At 30.2% G+C, this 16,484-nt stretch overlaps 1 pseudogene; it reads right to left on the reverse strand.

The window, feature by feature from the left end:
- Positions 1-1,971: 1,971 nt before the first annotated feature.
- LOC114758083 (transcription factor MYB39-like) lies at positions 1,972-4,241 on the reverse strand (annotated as a pseudogene).
- Between the last annotated feature and the right edge of the window lie 12,243 nt (positions 4,242-16,484).

Raw genomic sequence — 16,484 nt, forward strand, 5'->3', positions numbered from 1 at the left:
AGGAGTATATAATTAAAATCCTATATTTATAATGGAACGGAGTACTTCTATTCTACCTTATTCAGATTGGTTCTTTCTATAAGCCGCATTGCCACCTTTAAAAAAGCATCAAAAAAATTAGTGAGAAAGAAAAATATTCAACAATAAGAACTATAAAACTGAAATAATTATAACAAGGAAACAATATACTCCTTCCATAATTTAGTTAAAATTGATTTGATGTTAAAATTTGTGATTTTTTAAAATTACCCTTGATTATGGTTTGAGAAAAAAAAAAGGAAAACAAGGGTGAGTTGAGGGAACTTTGCTTGGCGTTTTGGAATGGAATTTTTACAAATAGTTCATAGATATCTTATTAATCTATCAACATATAATTTTTTGTAGAAAGTTAGTGGCTTATAAATAATAATGATCAGAATTGATAGATATGATTTATTTTGGGATGCTCGCTTTATTTATTTGTATTAGTTTTTAAAAATGTTTATTTTATTAATAATCGTTATTTGTTAATTGTTACACCATCATGTGGGACTATAAAAGTCCTTGTTTAGAAGAGTGTTATATTAAAAACCATTATAAAAGGGTCTTGCATATAAATAGGATCGCAGGAATAGTTTTCCTTCATGGAAATTCACTTGAGGTTAATTTGATAGTTTAAACTTGAATATAACAAACTCTATGCACCCAAATCCTTAACAACTTGAAGTGGATGCTTTATTCCAAATGATCTTAACAAAGCCACTAAATTCTATTTCAGCAACTCTATAAAATTTAGTTACTTATAATAAATATATATTATAACATACTTTTTTTTTAATTATTTGTATTGAAAATTATTCTTATTGATTAAATTATACTTGTTAAGAGAGATGAAAACCTTTTGCATTCTAAGCCTCGAAAGAAAAACCCTTGATTAGATTATTGATTTAAAAAAGTCATTTTAGTATGTGCACCCTATTATTTTGGGGGAAAAAAGAATTGGAAAAATTTCGTTCAAGGACTGCAGTACAGAATTAATTTCAAAGAGTCTCCAAAACTTTCTGAAATTTCACTGCAGGATCAAGGGGGCAAACTGATATTAATTCCACAAAGAAAATGACCCTATTGCCCCTCATGTGAACAAGTATGGGAGAACCCATTTGCAAGTGAGGTTAGATAATTTACAACATGCATAGATATATTTACAATTAAAATTAGTCCATTTACATATTACCTTCTTCACCTGAAGAATGTGTCTGAGTGAACAAGCGTGGAACAGCCCATTTGCAAGTGGGACTAGACAATTTGCAACATACATATATTTATTTATAACTGGAATTAGTCCATTTACATGTCACTTCCTTCACCTGAAAAAAGTCTCCGTAAGTGAACAAGTGTGGGAACGCCCATTTGCAAGTGGGATTAGTCAATTTGCAACATACATACATTTATTTACAATTAGAATTAGTCCATTTACATATCACCTCATTCACCTGAAAAAGGTTCCTGTGAATAAATAAGTGTGAGAGAACCCATTTGCAAGTGGGACTAGTCAATTTGCAACATATATACCTTTATTTACAACTGAAATTAGTCCATTTACATGTCACCCTGCAATAAGTATTATGAGGGGCAATAGCGTCATTTTCTTTGTGGAATTAATATCAGTTTGCCCTTTTGGTCCTGCAGTGAAGTTTCAAAAAGTTTTGAAGGCTCTTTGAAATTAATTGTCTTCTGCGGTCCTACAGTGAAATTTTTCCAAAAGAATTATACTCGTGCAACTAAATAAACTGATTTTGTTCTCCTTGACTAAACTAGTGGACGCGAACATTATATTCTATTTCATTAAAATTCAGATTTGACAGTAACACATTTCTGTCTCTTTCCATATCTCAGTCTCTTTAATTATATTCAATTAGACTATGTTTGTTGAACCAGAAATGGCATATACGCGAGAATAACCTAAACAGAAACTGAAGAAATTCTTGGGATTCTGAATTCATCACAAAAGATGGAAAAAAGACAAACATAACCAAACCTATACTAGATACAAGTGTGTCTCTTGAAACAACATAAAATCGAAGGAAATCTGAAATAGTCGGTCTTATGAACGACATGGATATCTTCTGTTTTGTACAGAAATTAAAATACGAATTTATTATAAGCTTCCTATTATTTTAACGAATAAAAATTATCAAAACCAAGAGAAAAAGGAAGGAAAAATAGCTTGAATGAAACAATTCTATGCATTAGATCTTGTGTGTGTTTCATGGTATGATCCCCAGAAAAGGCAGTCATTCAATATCTCTACCACGAGACAGGCGACGCCAAAGTTGATGATAATCTGAAAAGTACAACGTAACTAATCAAATTGTCTGCAAAAGCGCCAAGGTCTAGAAAACAGAACAAACGAAAATGACAAATTGCAATGTTCCAAAAAACAAGTCATATGTCCTCCCCGCTTGATACAATCTCAAGGATATATTATCAGCTTAATGTGTTTAAGATTATGAATAATAAAATCTAGACATGATTTTTCTTGCAGGAAAATTATCACTTGTTATTTTTCCTCAACAAGATTGAAACATCAGATTGTAACAAAGGAATGACTCCTAGTATCATATGTTTAATTGATATGAACAAACGCCAAAACATTAACTATGCTTTAGTCTTATCCTTTAAGAATTAAGAATGAACCTAAGTGGCTAAGTCATGTCACTACCTATTATAGATATTATTATATCATCGTATAAACTAAACTAATCCTTTGCTCATTTTCTCATTTGTTTTCCCTCATGTTGTGGTTATTGAAACAAAAAGGAAATAGGACGAAGTTAATTAGAAGACAACATACTCGAGAATCTCCTTCCAGTCAGAACCAGTTATTTCATCATCCAGGAGCTTCTCCCAGCTCTCAAACATTGTAGAGGAGTTAGGTGACTGATCAGTGGACGGTTGAGCTGTATTGCAGCTACCGTCCGTTTGCTTGACGGCTGATCCGGTCACCGGAGACGCTGAGACTAGAGCAGGTATTGTCATTTCCGACTGGCTCTGATGTGGAATAATATTACAAATGTTGCTACCATTATTAAAACCAAAACCTTCTAAACCAGATCCTTCTTGTGCTTGAGGGAATACTAAACCATCTGGGTTTGCATTTTCTTGACCTCCGGAAGTCCCATTCATTAAGGATTGCAGTTGAAGTGGGTTGAGGGTATGATTATTATTACCTAAGAGGCAAGGGTTTGAATTAACAATTTGCAGCAGGTTTTGCAGAAGCTGGATTTTGGTTAGCTGAGTAGTGAGATCTAGTTGTGAAGCCAGAGGATTATTGCTGCCCCATGGACCCATATTGTTTGATGAGATTCCAAGCAAGTGATAGAGATTGATGAGTTGATTGAAGTCAGTTCTGGGTTTGTGAGTTTCTGGGTCAATACCCATCTGCAAGCAGCTTCTTCCTTATATGGGTGTTCCAGCAGTTCTTTATTTCATTATCAGTTCTCCCAGGAAGATGGCCTGCAATCTTTGACCACCTATATAACCAAAAAAAAAAAGTGTCAAATAATTGAATCTTTTTTTTTTAATTATTAGCTCTATATAAATTCTGCAATCTTGTACGCTTTCAGGTACAGATATTTCAACGAAACTGTAGGACATCTTATCTAGTAGGAAAAGAATTATATTGAAATCCAGGCACCTTTACTTTGTTCAGATAAACCCTTAGCTTCTTCACGATAACTAATCGATTAAGATTGAAGGAATATAAAAGCATGAAAGATATTAAGACTTGGAAAGGTTTCAGAAAGTAATTAGTTTCTAATTCTCCATGATTAATTACGGTCTCCTTTCATAACTCAGGCAAGAGCAAGTTTTCAATAAAACCTTAATTACTCGGTCTCTTTTATATCCTTCATCCAAATATAAATACCTCAAACAAAGATACTTACTTGTTTCCCAGAACAGAGTGGAGGTTGATGATGAGCCGTTCCTCTTCTTCAGAGAATTTACCTCTCTTGATATCTGGCCTCAGATAATTAGTCCACCTCAGCCTGCAGCTTTTGCCACACCTATTGAGACCAGCATGCTTTGGAAGTGTCCTCCAACTTCCATGGCCATGCTTGCTGATATAGTCCATAAGCTTCTGATCTTCTTCTGGCGTCCATGGCCCTTTCTTTACTCCCCTACTCTCCTCACAACATGGAGCCCTCATATTACACTTAAAATTGTATAATTCCAAGACGAAAGAACTCAGATGTACAACAGATATATTTTCTCTCAGAGGACAAATCCGAGTTAGAAAAGGCCTCAACTGACACAGCTAGCAGATGGTGGCTTTTATAGATGCATGGAATGAAACACAGAAGCGAGAGAGAAACAGCAGGCAAAGTGAAAGAAGCAACGTAAAGAGGGATTATATTAATTAATTATATTTTATTAGTCATAAAGGGGATGAATTATTATGGAGAGATTATTAAAATAATAATATATTGTTATATGAAAAAGGGCAGATTAGGTAGTGCGAGTGTCGTTAAAGTAGAAGGTAAGTTGCGTGGAACTTTCTCAAAGTTCATGCATTTATACATATTTTCTACGAGTTTAGTTACAGTAAAACTATTAACGTGGCTTAATTTGACTCATTGGTTCAACCATTTTAGATTTTCGATACCATCGAGGCACATGAGGGACTGTAACAAACTGATCAGCTTTTGAGTTTTGAGGCTGCTCAGGTGACCAGGGAAAATAGCATAGCCATGAACGTAGCTACCTAGGTATTGGTATATAAACGAGTTAGGAGGTTTGGATAGAAATTAAATCATGATTTTAAAAATGTTTTTATGATTTTCGAAGTAAATATATGAAGGAGTTTGTCTTATTTTACAGAAAAGTGCTTCTTAGAAATATTTTTAAGGGTTGCTAAACACTTTTTTAGTCTTCAAGCATTGGATGCAATCAGCTAAAATTTAAAACTGAAAAATTACTATACGGTTTTTATTTTTCCCATGCAGAAACAATAATGTACTGCCTACGTCTCATGAGAAGAAAAGCTATCTAGCTTCTGGTTTGCTATCTAATTTAGGTTTAGGGCTTCTTGATTGATTAAACTGCAGTACTTCTTCAGAGCGATTTAGACAGTGAACTTATATATGGGTTACTCCTGGCCGAATCTAATATAACTGCAATTTTCATGATGATAAGGTTATTATATATTATATCGGTCATAAATATAAGAGTTAATTGATTAGTTTAAATAGATTAAAGAAATAAGTTAAATTAATTATCAGTAATAAACATGTGTTATTTTTCATAAAATATCCTTACCAGTCAAGTGAATATGAAAGGCAAAGTGGATTAGAGTCTTATATTTAAAATCAAAATAAAAATTAAACGAGTTATTATGTTAAGGACCGGAGGTAGTGTGTGTGTGTATATAGCAGCTTTGGCACATCATCATATTTATTGAACTTCTGTATATATAGTTAGTAGCTGGTAATAAGGCATGTTTTATACTCTTTCGTTTGAAATATAAAACTTATTTTATAGTATAAATTATATTATAAAATAGATTTTATATTTAGGAAGGAGTATGTTATAACAACCAGCAAGGACACCGCTATTTTTTCCTTTTAGGTTCTGCAAAATTCAGTCCCCAAATTTGCAAACACATTAATCATTAATCAATATACTCATGAAAGGGAATAAATAGATGAAGCTTAATTAATATGCTGGAATTAATGACGAACGTAATGAAAAGTCATGAATTATAAGTTGCTGCGAATTAACACAGGATGCTGCCGACGATTACGAGTTCTCCGATGTACTATATTTGGATCCTCATCAGTGGTGTCATCAACTTTGTCATCTTCTTGTTATATGGCAGACTAAAATAGATTGTTATTTATATATACGCACAACCAGATTATTGAAGTCTACAACTGCTCCTCTGTGTCCTCATTCTATGGTTGGCTCGTCTTTTTACCTAAATACATTCATATATATATTCATTATGACCATTTCTGGAACGTCGTCAAAGGAGTGTTTCTTATTAATTCATAGTTAATTACATGCTAAATGGGTCAAACACTAATATATTTAGCACAAAATAGGGATATTGCAAGTTGATCAACAAGTGTCACGCCATGGAGATTGCTGCAATAATGTTGGTTTTATATATATCGACCATGACATGATCTGTGGAATAACACGAAAGTCATTCACATTTTGGATTTTAACGTTAGGTCTTCGAGGTTTATCTTTTAGATGCTTCCAGCAGAAGTAATAAAAGCCACGAGTATTTGACCCATTTCTTCCTGATTAGTGACAGTTGATTTTTCTTTTGGGTCTAAAAGAAATTGGCTGGTTAAGATTTTAAGTTATTCTGTATATATGTGTTCATTTTTCGGCCGGTTGATACAACCTTTAATTCTTAAGAATTAAAGAGTGAATTAATTAATTAGAATAAATTAAAATAATAAATAAATCAGTTAATTATAATAGATATGACATCATCTCACTAAAATACACTCATATAATATTAGATTATAAATAGGTAAATTAATTTTAAAAATGATAAATTCGAGTGATGCAGATATTTCAATTATTTTATTTTATTTCCATTTTATTAGTTTTCATTTTAATTAATTATTTAGTTTAGTAGTGCGCTGTTACTTTAACACTTCCACTCCTCATTTTCATATTTTCTTTATTATTTTAATTATGATATTTAGTTAGGTTAAAAACATTTTTAGGGTGTCATTTAAACATCATATTTTGATAATGAATTTCAGAACACAACTATTTTCTCTCTCGCCTTTCTTTTCTTTGTCTCCGTTTTCTTTCTAATTTTTCTTGTTTTCTCATTAATTTTTTGCTTTTCTTCTCGTTCTGCATCAATTTTGATAGTAGAGTCAGGTTTTCATCTCCTTTATTGTGCCTAAACTCTCTTCTTTGAGCAACCAATTAAATTCAAAACTACTCACAATCGCGGCGCTGTTAGACCATTTTTGGCATCCCTTCGCTGCACTCCTGTTGTTTTGTATCAATGAGAGATAAAATAAATTAAAGTCTTATATTTAAAACCAAATCTAATCCTACCTAACTTCTATTTAGAGGTAGTACAATAATATTTGAGGGTTACGTTGAATTTTATTTGATGCCTTGTAAATCAAGTACATTTGCATATATTTTCTATAATTACATTATTTATTAGTTATAAATAATTTACTTTTCATACTCTACGTATAATTGTACATGGGACACACTAATATCAATTTTTTTCCTCGTACGGTTCCATTAGATTACATTTTTAGTATGTCCTTGATTTATTGACCTTCTCCGGTTGTCCCTGGATGGCCTAAGAGATTATATTATCTTCTTTTTTGAAAAAAATAATCTAATTAAACTCTCGACCAAGAGATTCAGTGGTAATTAAGATGATCACATCGAGTGTCCTCTAAATAAATCAATATATATATATGGACGCACTTAATATATCTTTTATAATATATGCCTCAATCCATTTATTTTCATGGCAAAAAAAATCTATTTATTTTCATTGTTATCTCTATAAATAAACAAATCACCACTCGGTTTCACATGCTATAGTTAACTAACCGCGGCGGTTTTGAATTTCCTGTCAGCTGCAGGTCAATGTGTATATATAGAGTGCGGAAAATGGGTAAAATAACTAAACTGTAATGAACAAATTAAAAGTCCAAAACAAGAAGTGTGCAATAACGTAGTTTTATTGAGAAGAGTTAAAATATATATGTAGTTAATTATATATAAATACTTTAACACACTATGCTTTCGTACTGTGATCCGGTTATTCCTTTTCACATTCTGTAGTTCATATTGGTATAACCAAACATCTACCAAACTGATCAATAGTAAAAGTAAAAATGAACATCATTCAGAAACTTCAGGCACAAGGTGTGGAAACTTCAGAATTTGCCCAAGTCAAGGTGAAATTTTTAATTAAACCATTTGATTTATTATTCAAAATAATATAGCGCAGTACATGTCTATATATAACATAAACACATGTGCATATTATCTTCAAAAGAGAATAAAATATTTAGAAAAAGGCAGACAGGTGACAGTATTATAGGATCCGAGAAAGGACAGTTCGACACGTTAATTAAGGTTTTAACAGGAAATCAAAGGTTTGACATTTTATAGGAGTAGCGTTTGGTTTTGACCTCTGCATATTAAAACGAGAAAAAAATTAGAGGTCGAGGTTTTAGTATATTTATGCTCTTTCTAAACGAGGGTGACATCATAGGATGAGACTGGTCCATGGGAAAATATAGGACGGTGAGATTTGCTGGCAGTTTTCAAACTTCTTACCTCATCTTTTGTTCCATTTTATGCCTATTTGGATAACCAACCATGCATTAATATAATCAACAAAGCACAAGGAAAAAGATATGGTAGCTAGGATTGAAAAGAAGCGAAATATGAAGTCCATCAAATGCTTTTTAATTAGAAGATATTAATTTCAATTACTTATTGAACTTGGTTTCCTAAAATTGAAAAGAACCTATGATTAGTTGCATGTAATTGCACACACACATATATATTTTTGAAAATGATTGTTTGCACCTATATGCCTCATTCGATCATGATAAGAATTTGGAGAGTTTGAAAGCCATTAGATAATGTCTTCCAGTAAATTATATACTTTGAATTCATACATTTTCTTGTTGGCAAAAAAAAAATTCATACATTATGCTGCCTGAAAATTAAAGCTGGTAAATGGGTTGGCAGTGCAGATACAGGCTAGCCTGTTGTGGTGTAGACTAAAAATAGTGCAGGCTGAAGTAGCCCGCACCTTGGCAGACTGGCATTTTGCAGCCTGAGCCCGCCAAGGCACCAGGTGGCGGGCTAGTCCGCCAGCCCGCCTAAATGTTTTTTTTAAAAAAAAACTATTACTATTGGTATGAATTAGACTTAGTTTGAAATGTTGAAATTAGACTTGAGGTCTTGAACTTGAGTAGTGAGTTGTAATAAAATAATATAAAGATTAATTTATAATTAAAAAAATATTTTAGAAAAACTAACACATTTTCTTTATAAATGATTAATTTAACTAGTTTTCTTATTCAAATTAATTAACTAAATCTTTTACATGTGTGTATATATACAAGCATCACATGTTTATTTAATCTTATAACAGTGTCTATAGTAACAATAAATAGATGAAAAATAAAAGATAGACGATGATGCCTTTTATAGTTTATATAACTACACACATATATAAAGTGATTAATTACATATGCAATGATATGAATGAGGTAATGTCCATGTGGAATTTGAGGGTCAAAATCCTCCAGCTATATTATATAATATAATGAAAATTTCATGAAAAAGAGTATATAAAAAAAAAAAAAGGCTAGCCTGTGGCGGAGCGGGCCAAAAATGGTGTTGACTGGCAAAATCCCAACCCGAGCCCGCCTTTTTTGGCAGGCTGGGTCCTTGTATTATCGGCTTTATTGAAAATATTAGTCTATTAAAAAATGTAGTGATCTTAATTTTGGTCACTTAGATAAGCATCTTATTTTAATGTTGTAAAAATTATTAATCATTCCCTTTAATAATCTACTACCTTCTGTCCTTAATATAAAAACTCGTTTGACTTTTATTTTGATCCTAAATATAAGATCTCAATCTATTTTATCTTTTATATTTATTCATTTTTTTCACGATAGTCTTTGTAATAATATTAGTTCTAGCTAATACACTTAATCAGTAAGGATATTTTAAAAAAGACAATACCTATTTATTACAAATAACTAACATAACTAGTTTTCTTAATCTATTTAACTTAGTCAACTAACTTTTATATTAAGAACAGGAGGTAGTATTTACATTATAGTTTAATCCAGAATTTGTTAATAGTGCGTGACTCATCTCAAACTTTATACAAGCACGAAATTTACAATTTAGTGAATTCAACCTTTGTTTCAAAATATCTATAATTTTATTTGCATAATTTAAAAGCTATTATATAAATTAATATTATTGTTATTAATAAATGGATAATTATTTTTATAAAAAAAACTCTGAAGTGACGGATATTCTAAGATAGAGGTTGTAAAGTAGTTAACATAGCAAATATGTATGAGTATAGCCTAATGAAAAAGTTAGGTATTGTTGATTTGTTATGATGCGTGCTGATTAGGTGATTGTCAAGACAATGAGCTTTGAAAATTTGAGAGGTTTCAATGGACCCTTTGAAGAATATGCCCATTTAATTTTCATTATGTCCTATTAATTATTAGACAAAGGTTTCTGCATATTACAGAAAGTCTAATGTTGATTACATTTTTAATAAGCATTATACTTAATACGTTTAACTTGACGTTTACTACTCTATAAAAAAATTCTAAAAATACAAAATGAAACATATAATATTTTAAAAATGCAATAAAAAATGTATGCTGAACGTAAAAGAAAATTGGTCCTCTAAAATATATAAACATCTGGTTCGTAGTTGGTTTCAAAAGATCTTGGCCAATGAATTATTTGTGTATTATTGATTCTGCGGAGCTACACAAAGACACGACATAAAGGAAAATGTACCTAACAAAAAAAGTTATAAATTAGAAATGAAAAATCACCACACGATCGAAACATATCATAAAAAATTTATACTACGATAAAATGGTTATTATATATTTCGACTTCTAAAAAATGTGAAAATTTAACTATAAACTGAAAAAGTGCACTTAATGATTGTTGCTAATGTTGGAAAAGTTTTTATTCGTCATTGAATTTGATAATATAGTTCTTGTTGATTGTTTCTGTTTGTCTAAGAATTGCGCGTTTTGCGGATTGAAATGCGATATTTTGATTATGAATTTTCTTAATGAAGAATCTACAATTTTTTTCCCCAAAGAAGTTAATGTAGTGGTTGATTATGTACCCAGTTTCTCTGCTAAGCAGTGTGATGAGCACCAAGTGCTTATCACCCAAACGCAGCGTTTTAATTAATAGAAGGCAAGGCTCCATTGTTTTATTCATTCAGTTGTAGTTTTTCAAAAATTGTGATCCCTGACTAGATACAGAATCATGAATCATTGATGGCAAAAATATTTCTTTTATTTTCATTGGGAAATTATGATTAGAAGAAAAATTATATATCAAGAATGAAATCTCAAAGATAACGTAATTAAGTAAATAAAATTATTTTCTTAACATTAACTTAATTGAAGAGTCTCTAACACGCTTGATGCCAACTTTTAGAGGAAAAAGAGTTTCTGCGATTGAAAGTTGGGAGAAAACATCAAATTAAAAAAAAAAAGCTTTCAGATTGAAGGTGTCCGAACTGAAAGCATTACAAGAATTTTCGAAAGTTTCTATTCTTTGAGAAAAGTTTCGGATTGAAGGAGGAGCTTGACATTCTAATCATAGGTTGGTTTTGAATCTGTCTATACTTTCTAGTTGTTTCTTTAATTACATATATAATATTTGTTTAATAGTTATATATGTATTGGAATTAATATTTGAAGAATAACCATATTTTATTGAAATATGTGTAATTAGTAAAAAAAAAAAAAGGAATTCTTGTTTAGGCTTATACACACATATATATTGCAAGATAATATTTTTAAAATTACAATGTTTTATTGCATATAGGAACGACTAGCTAATAGAAGAAGAACTTAAACTCCAGATAGGAAGGGAGTTCAAAAGCTTGGACGAAGCATGGAACTTCTAGAATGAACATGGAAATAAAATTGGGTTTGGAGTTAGGAAATATAATGGAACTAAGAGTAGGAAAGATGGCTCTTTTATTACATATAGATATGTATGTTGTAAAAAAGGTGTTCGAAAAAAAGACAAAAGAATGACAACCTCTTCTAGATACTAGCCGGAGACAAGAACTAATTGTAAGGCAAAAATAATAGTATCTCATGTTGATCAAAAGTTCAGAGTCACTAAGTTTGTTGAAGAACATAATCACCCCCTTCATACAGAAGAAACAAAGCACTTATTACCATCACAAAGAAATTTATCAGAAGTACGAGCTTGTGAAGTGGATCTTGCAGAAAAAGCGGGGCTTGAACCCCAAAAAGCTTTTGACTTAATGAGTACATACGCTGGTAGTCAAGAAAATCTTGGTTATACCATAACAGATGCAAGGAATTACTTAATGAAAAAAAGACGAAAACATATGAAATTTGGAGATGTAGGATGTCTTCTTGAATGTTTTCAAAAACAAATTTCAGATAATCCTTCTTTTTACCACAAATATCAATTGGACATGGAAAAACACATTACCAATGTGTTTTAGGCAGATGCTTATATGCTTAAAGATTATGCACATTTTGGTTTTGTATGGGGTTGTTCCCCCCCCCCCCCCCAATAATTTATTGGATTATTAAAGATGTCATCATTTGTATCAAATAATAAAAACTAGACTACTTTCCAACATATATAAACTTTTGAGTTTTGTATCAATTTCTTAATTTAAGTAATTCAATTATTTATATCTCATAAAAAGGATGGGTTTATTTTATTTTGATTTGTAAGTGGCTAGGATCAAACCCTAATTTAAGGGTCACTAACGATACAGTGCCACTACCCAAGAAACTTTCTCGGCAAAAGTGTTTATCTCAAATGATGCTTGTAAACATATTTTCATCTTTCTCAATTTATGCAACAACGCTAACAATGCTCTTGCCTAATAATGTACTATGAAGAACTTGAAAAGGAAAGCAAAAATTTTTTTTTCTAGAATTGCACCAAAGTAACATAAAAAAAAAATCACACCTTATATCTGGGTTTGGGTAACACAATAGAAACTCTGCGAGGATTTATTAATGAAACCCAGCAAACTTTACGTTAAAATTGTGTGATAAAGAGTGCAGAAATGACTCAATGGAGTGTATCGTCAAGGACATTAATAATTTAATCATATATAATCTAATGGAAAAATGACTGAAAAAGATCGTGAAAATTATAAAATCCAAAATCAGGAAATTTCACGAAAATATATTATTATTTGCTATTCAATTATTATTAAAATCTGTTAACATGTTATAACAAATTCTGATTTTGGATTTTATAATTTTTACGATCTTTTGCCCGTCATCTTCCTTAAGGTTTTGTTTGGTTGGAGGATTGTTGAGGAGAGGGGAGGGGAAGGGATGAGATAAGTGTGTTTGGTTTGGAAAAATAGAGAGGAGGGAAGGGAAGCAATTTGTCTTTTAATGCTCCCCTTACTTCCTTTTGCTCCCCTCTAAATTTGGAGTTTTTTGAAGGAAAGAAAAATATTATGTTTAATATTGACTAAACTACCCATACTAGTTTTTCAATATTTCAAGTTTACCCCTCTTATTAGAAACCCTTTTCTCACTTCTTTCTCTTTTCAACCACTAATGATAGTTGATAATGATAATATAATATTTCTATCATGGTAGTAATTTTTTTTGTAATATAATATGATAAGTACACATTAATAGAGGGTGGTGTATTATAATTATATAATATATACATATCATAATGTGTGTGTATTATAATTATATATTATGTGTGTATTATGATCTCAGATAGACTACACACATGCATATATATTAATATATATATATGTCATAACATGTGTATTATAATTATATAATATATACATATCACATATATTAATACACATGCGTGTGTATTATAATTATAAAATTAATGAGATAGAATGTTAAACTTTTTATCATATTTTATTTTTTTTTAGTTTATAATAATTTTTTATCACATGTAACTGAGGTAATTGATTTTTTTGAAATTGATAAATTAAGAAATAATAATTTTGATATAAATATTGTAATAAAAGAATAAAGTAGTCTAAATATAGAGATAAGGACATATTTATCAATTTATAATTACCTTCCCTTCCCTCCTCTTATAAACCAAACAAGAAATCTCCCCTCTCCTCCTCTCCCTTCCAACCAAACAAAACCCCTTCCTTCCCCTTCTCTCCCCTTCTTTCAATTGACCTCCCCTCCCCTCCTCTGAACCAAACAAAACCTAACCTAATTGTTACTTTTGACTTTCATTTTAAAGGAATTATTGAATAAATATTAAATCTACAAAATCCAAAGTGTTATACTATTTTACTGCTTAATATAAGAATTAAATAATTAATATGTAGATATTAAAAAAATTAGTTAAGTTAATTATTTATAATAAATAAATGATGTTTTTCTTAAAATATCATTATCAATAATATGCTTTGAAAACTATATCCATTGATGAAAACTTCTTAATATATGTAATCACTATAAGATTAGTTAGGGGCAAAATAGATAAATATTGGATACAAAGTGATTTGAAGTTTTATATTTAAAACCAAAATAAATCTTCAACTAACTCTTATATTGATGAATGGAGATAGTATTTTTTTTTTAGTCCAAAATATAAGACCCCTTTTGTAGTGTAATATAAGACCCTTTCTGTAGTGTAAATTACACTACAGAAAGAGTCTTATATTTAGGACCGGAGGAGTATGTTTTGTTTGTAAAGATAATGTTGAAACGGATAGCCGCTTGTTTATGGAGTATGAATGGGCTAAATAATATTATCTATAGTACTTAATATAAGAGCTAGTTTGATTTTTAAGTTAGTCCTAAATATGAGACTCTAATTCACTTTTTTTTTTATATTTATCCATTTTTTTAAGGTAGTCATTGTAATAATTACACATGTTAAATGTTTCATTAAATTATAATTCTAGCTAGCTAATATATATGATTAGCAAGGACATTTTAAGAAAGATAATACCTATTTATAACAAGTAACTAACTTAATAACTTTTTTAATTTACTCAAATTACTTAATTAACTTTTATATTAAGAATAGGAGGTAGCATTAACATGGTTTGGAAGCAACTTTGATCTTATGCATTAATAGAATTGGGTCTAGCGAAAGGACATAGTCACTTATACCATGACGAATCAATATTTAAATCTTGTTTGGAGATATGCTTACATTTAGTACTGGTAGCTTAAATAAGATTATCTTCAATAGAAAGATACTCAATACATAGCAAACAATTTTTTTTTTTTTGAAGGAGCCCGTCAGCCATAATATGCAGCAATAGCTAATTTTCTTGATTATAAACTTTGCATCTTTAAATTTGTACACTGATACCTTCATTTTAGTCTCAATTAGGTCAATTTCAGACTTCGAAAAATTCTCTTTTTCATCTCGCCTGCCTCCTTTGACTTTCATAAGACATGGATTACATCATTCGAATGAGATTAGTCTAACAAACGAATTAAATTAATCATTACATTCCGAAAAATTTACGGACAGAATAAAATCTACTCAAAAAATCTCTCAAAAAATATTCTTCCGGTCCTAAATATAAAATTTATTTATAGTATAATCTACACTATAAAGTGAGTTTTTTATTTAGTTACACTATAAAATAAGTTTTATATTTAAAATAGGATGAGCATTATCTAATTAATTAATGGACTGATGGGATACTCTACTTGTTTGTTTTCAAATAGTATAATCTTTGTGGGGTTTATGGCAAACATGTATATGCTTATTGTGACAGATTCCAGGGGTAGTTCATCGTACGGAAATCGAAGAAAATCTAATTCGAACGTAATTTTCAATTAATATTATCTCATGTTTAATCATCAACATAGCCGCCAGGCACTATATATATTGTTTAGGCGACTGTGGATTAGGCGCAATTGACTGTGGAATACTAGCTCCTCTGTAAGAGCTAGATAACTAATTTTAAGAGATTAAAAAAATTATTCGAACAAATATTGTTGATTTTCTTAAATTATCCTCATTCAATTGTGTACAATAAAACTATATTTAGATGGAAATACCATACAGTTAATAAAGATATTTTTGAAAACACATTATGAATTTAAGAGATAAAATAGATTAAAATCTTATATTTAAAGCTATTAACTAACTCTTATATTTAGAACTGTGAGGAGTATATACTACTCTTGTTATATGCATAAGTCATTTCGAACATGTCTTACTATAATAACCTTAAATTTTATTAATTCTCATTTAAAATTTAACAACCTTTTGATTTTATCTTTATTTAGTATACATTATACCTTATTATAATAAAGTCAACACAATATTAAATAAAGAGTAAAACTATATATTTATATGAAAATTCTCTCTCTACCCTGTAAATAAGACAAAAAAATTGATTCTCTCTCTATCCTATAAATATGACTAGAGGAGTATTTAAAAAGCCTTGGAATAATTATCCCACAAAAAGCCCCATGGAATAGCCTGATGAAACGGGATTAATTAGCTACAATGTACAGTCAACTACCATCTAAAATAATATCAAATAATTAAGTTGAAGACGCTCAACCAATAAGATTGAAATAACTTATCACACACTACACTAACTAAATCTACGCCTCAAATTCAGAAGTTTTGATAGTTACTTTGTCAAAAATTTAGAACTGGATATCATATTGGAAACTGAAGAACATTCTAGTAGCTAGTTTTTTGGTTTCTTCAAC

This window comes from Neltuma alba, unplaced genomic scaffold (assembly GCF_004799145.2).
Source record: "Neltuma alba isolate B1F8T4 unplaced genomic scaffold, ASM479914v2 tig00010663_pilon, whole genome shotgun sequence".
Lineage (NCBI taxonomy): Eukaryota > Viridiplantae > Streptophyta > Magnoliopsida > Fabales > Fabaceae > Neltuma > Neltuma alba.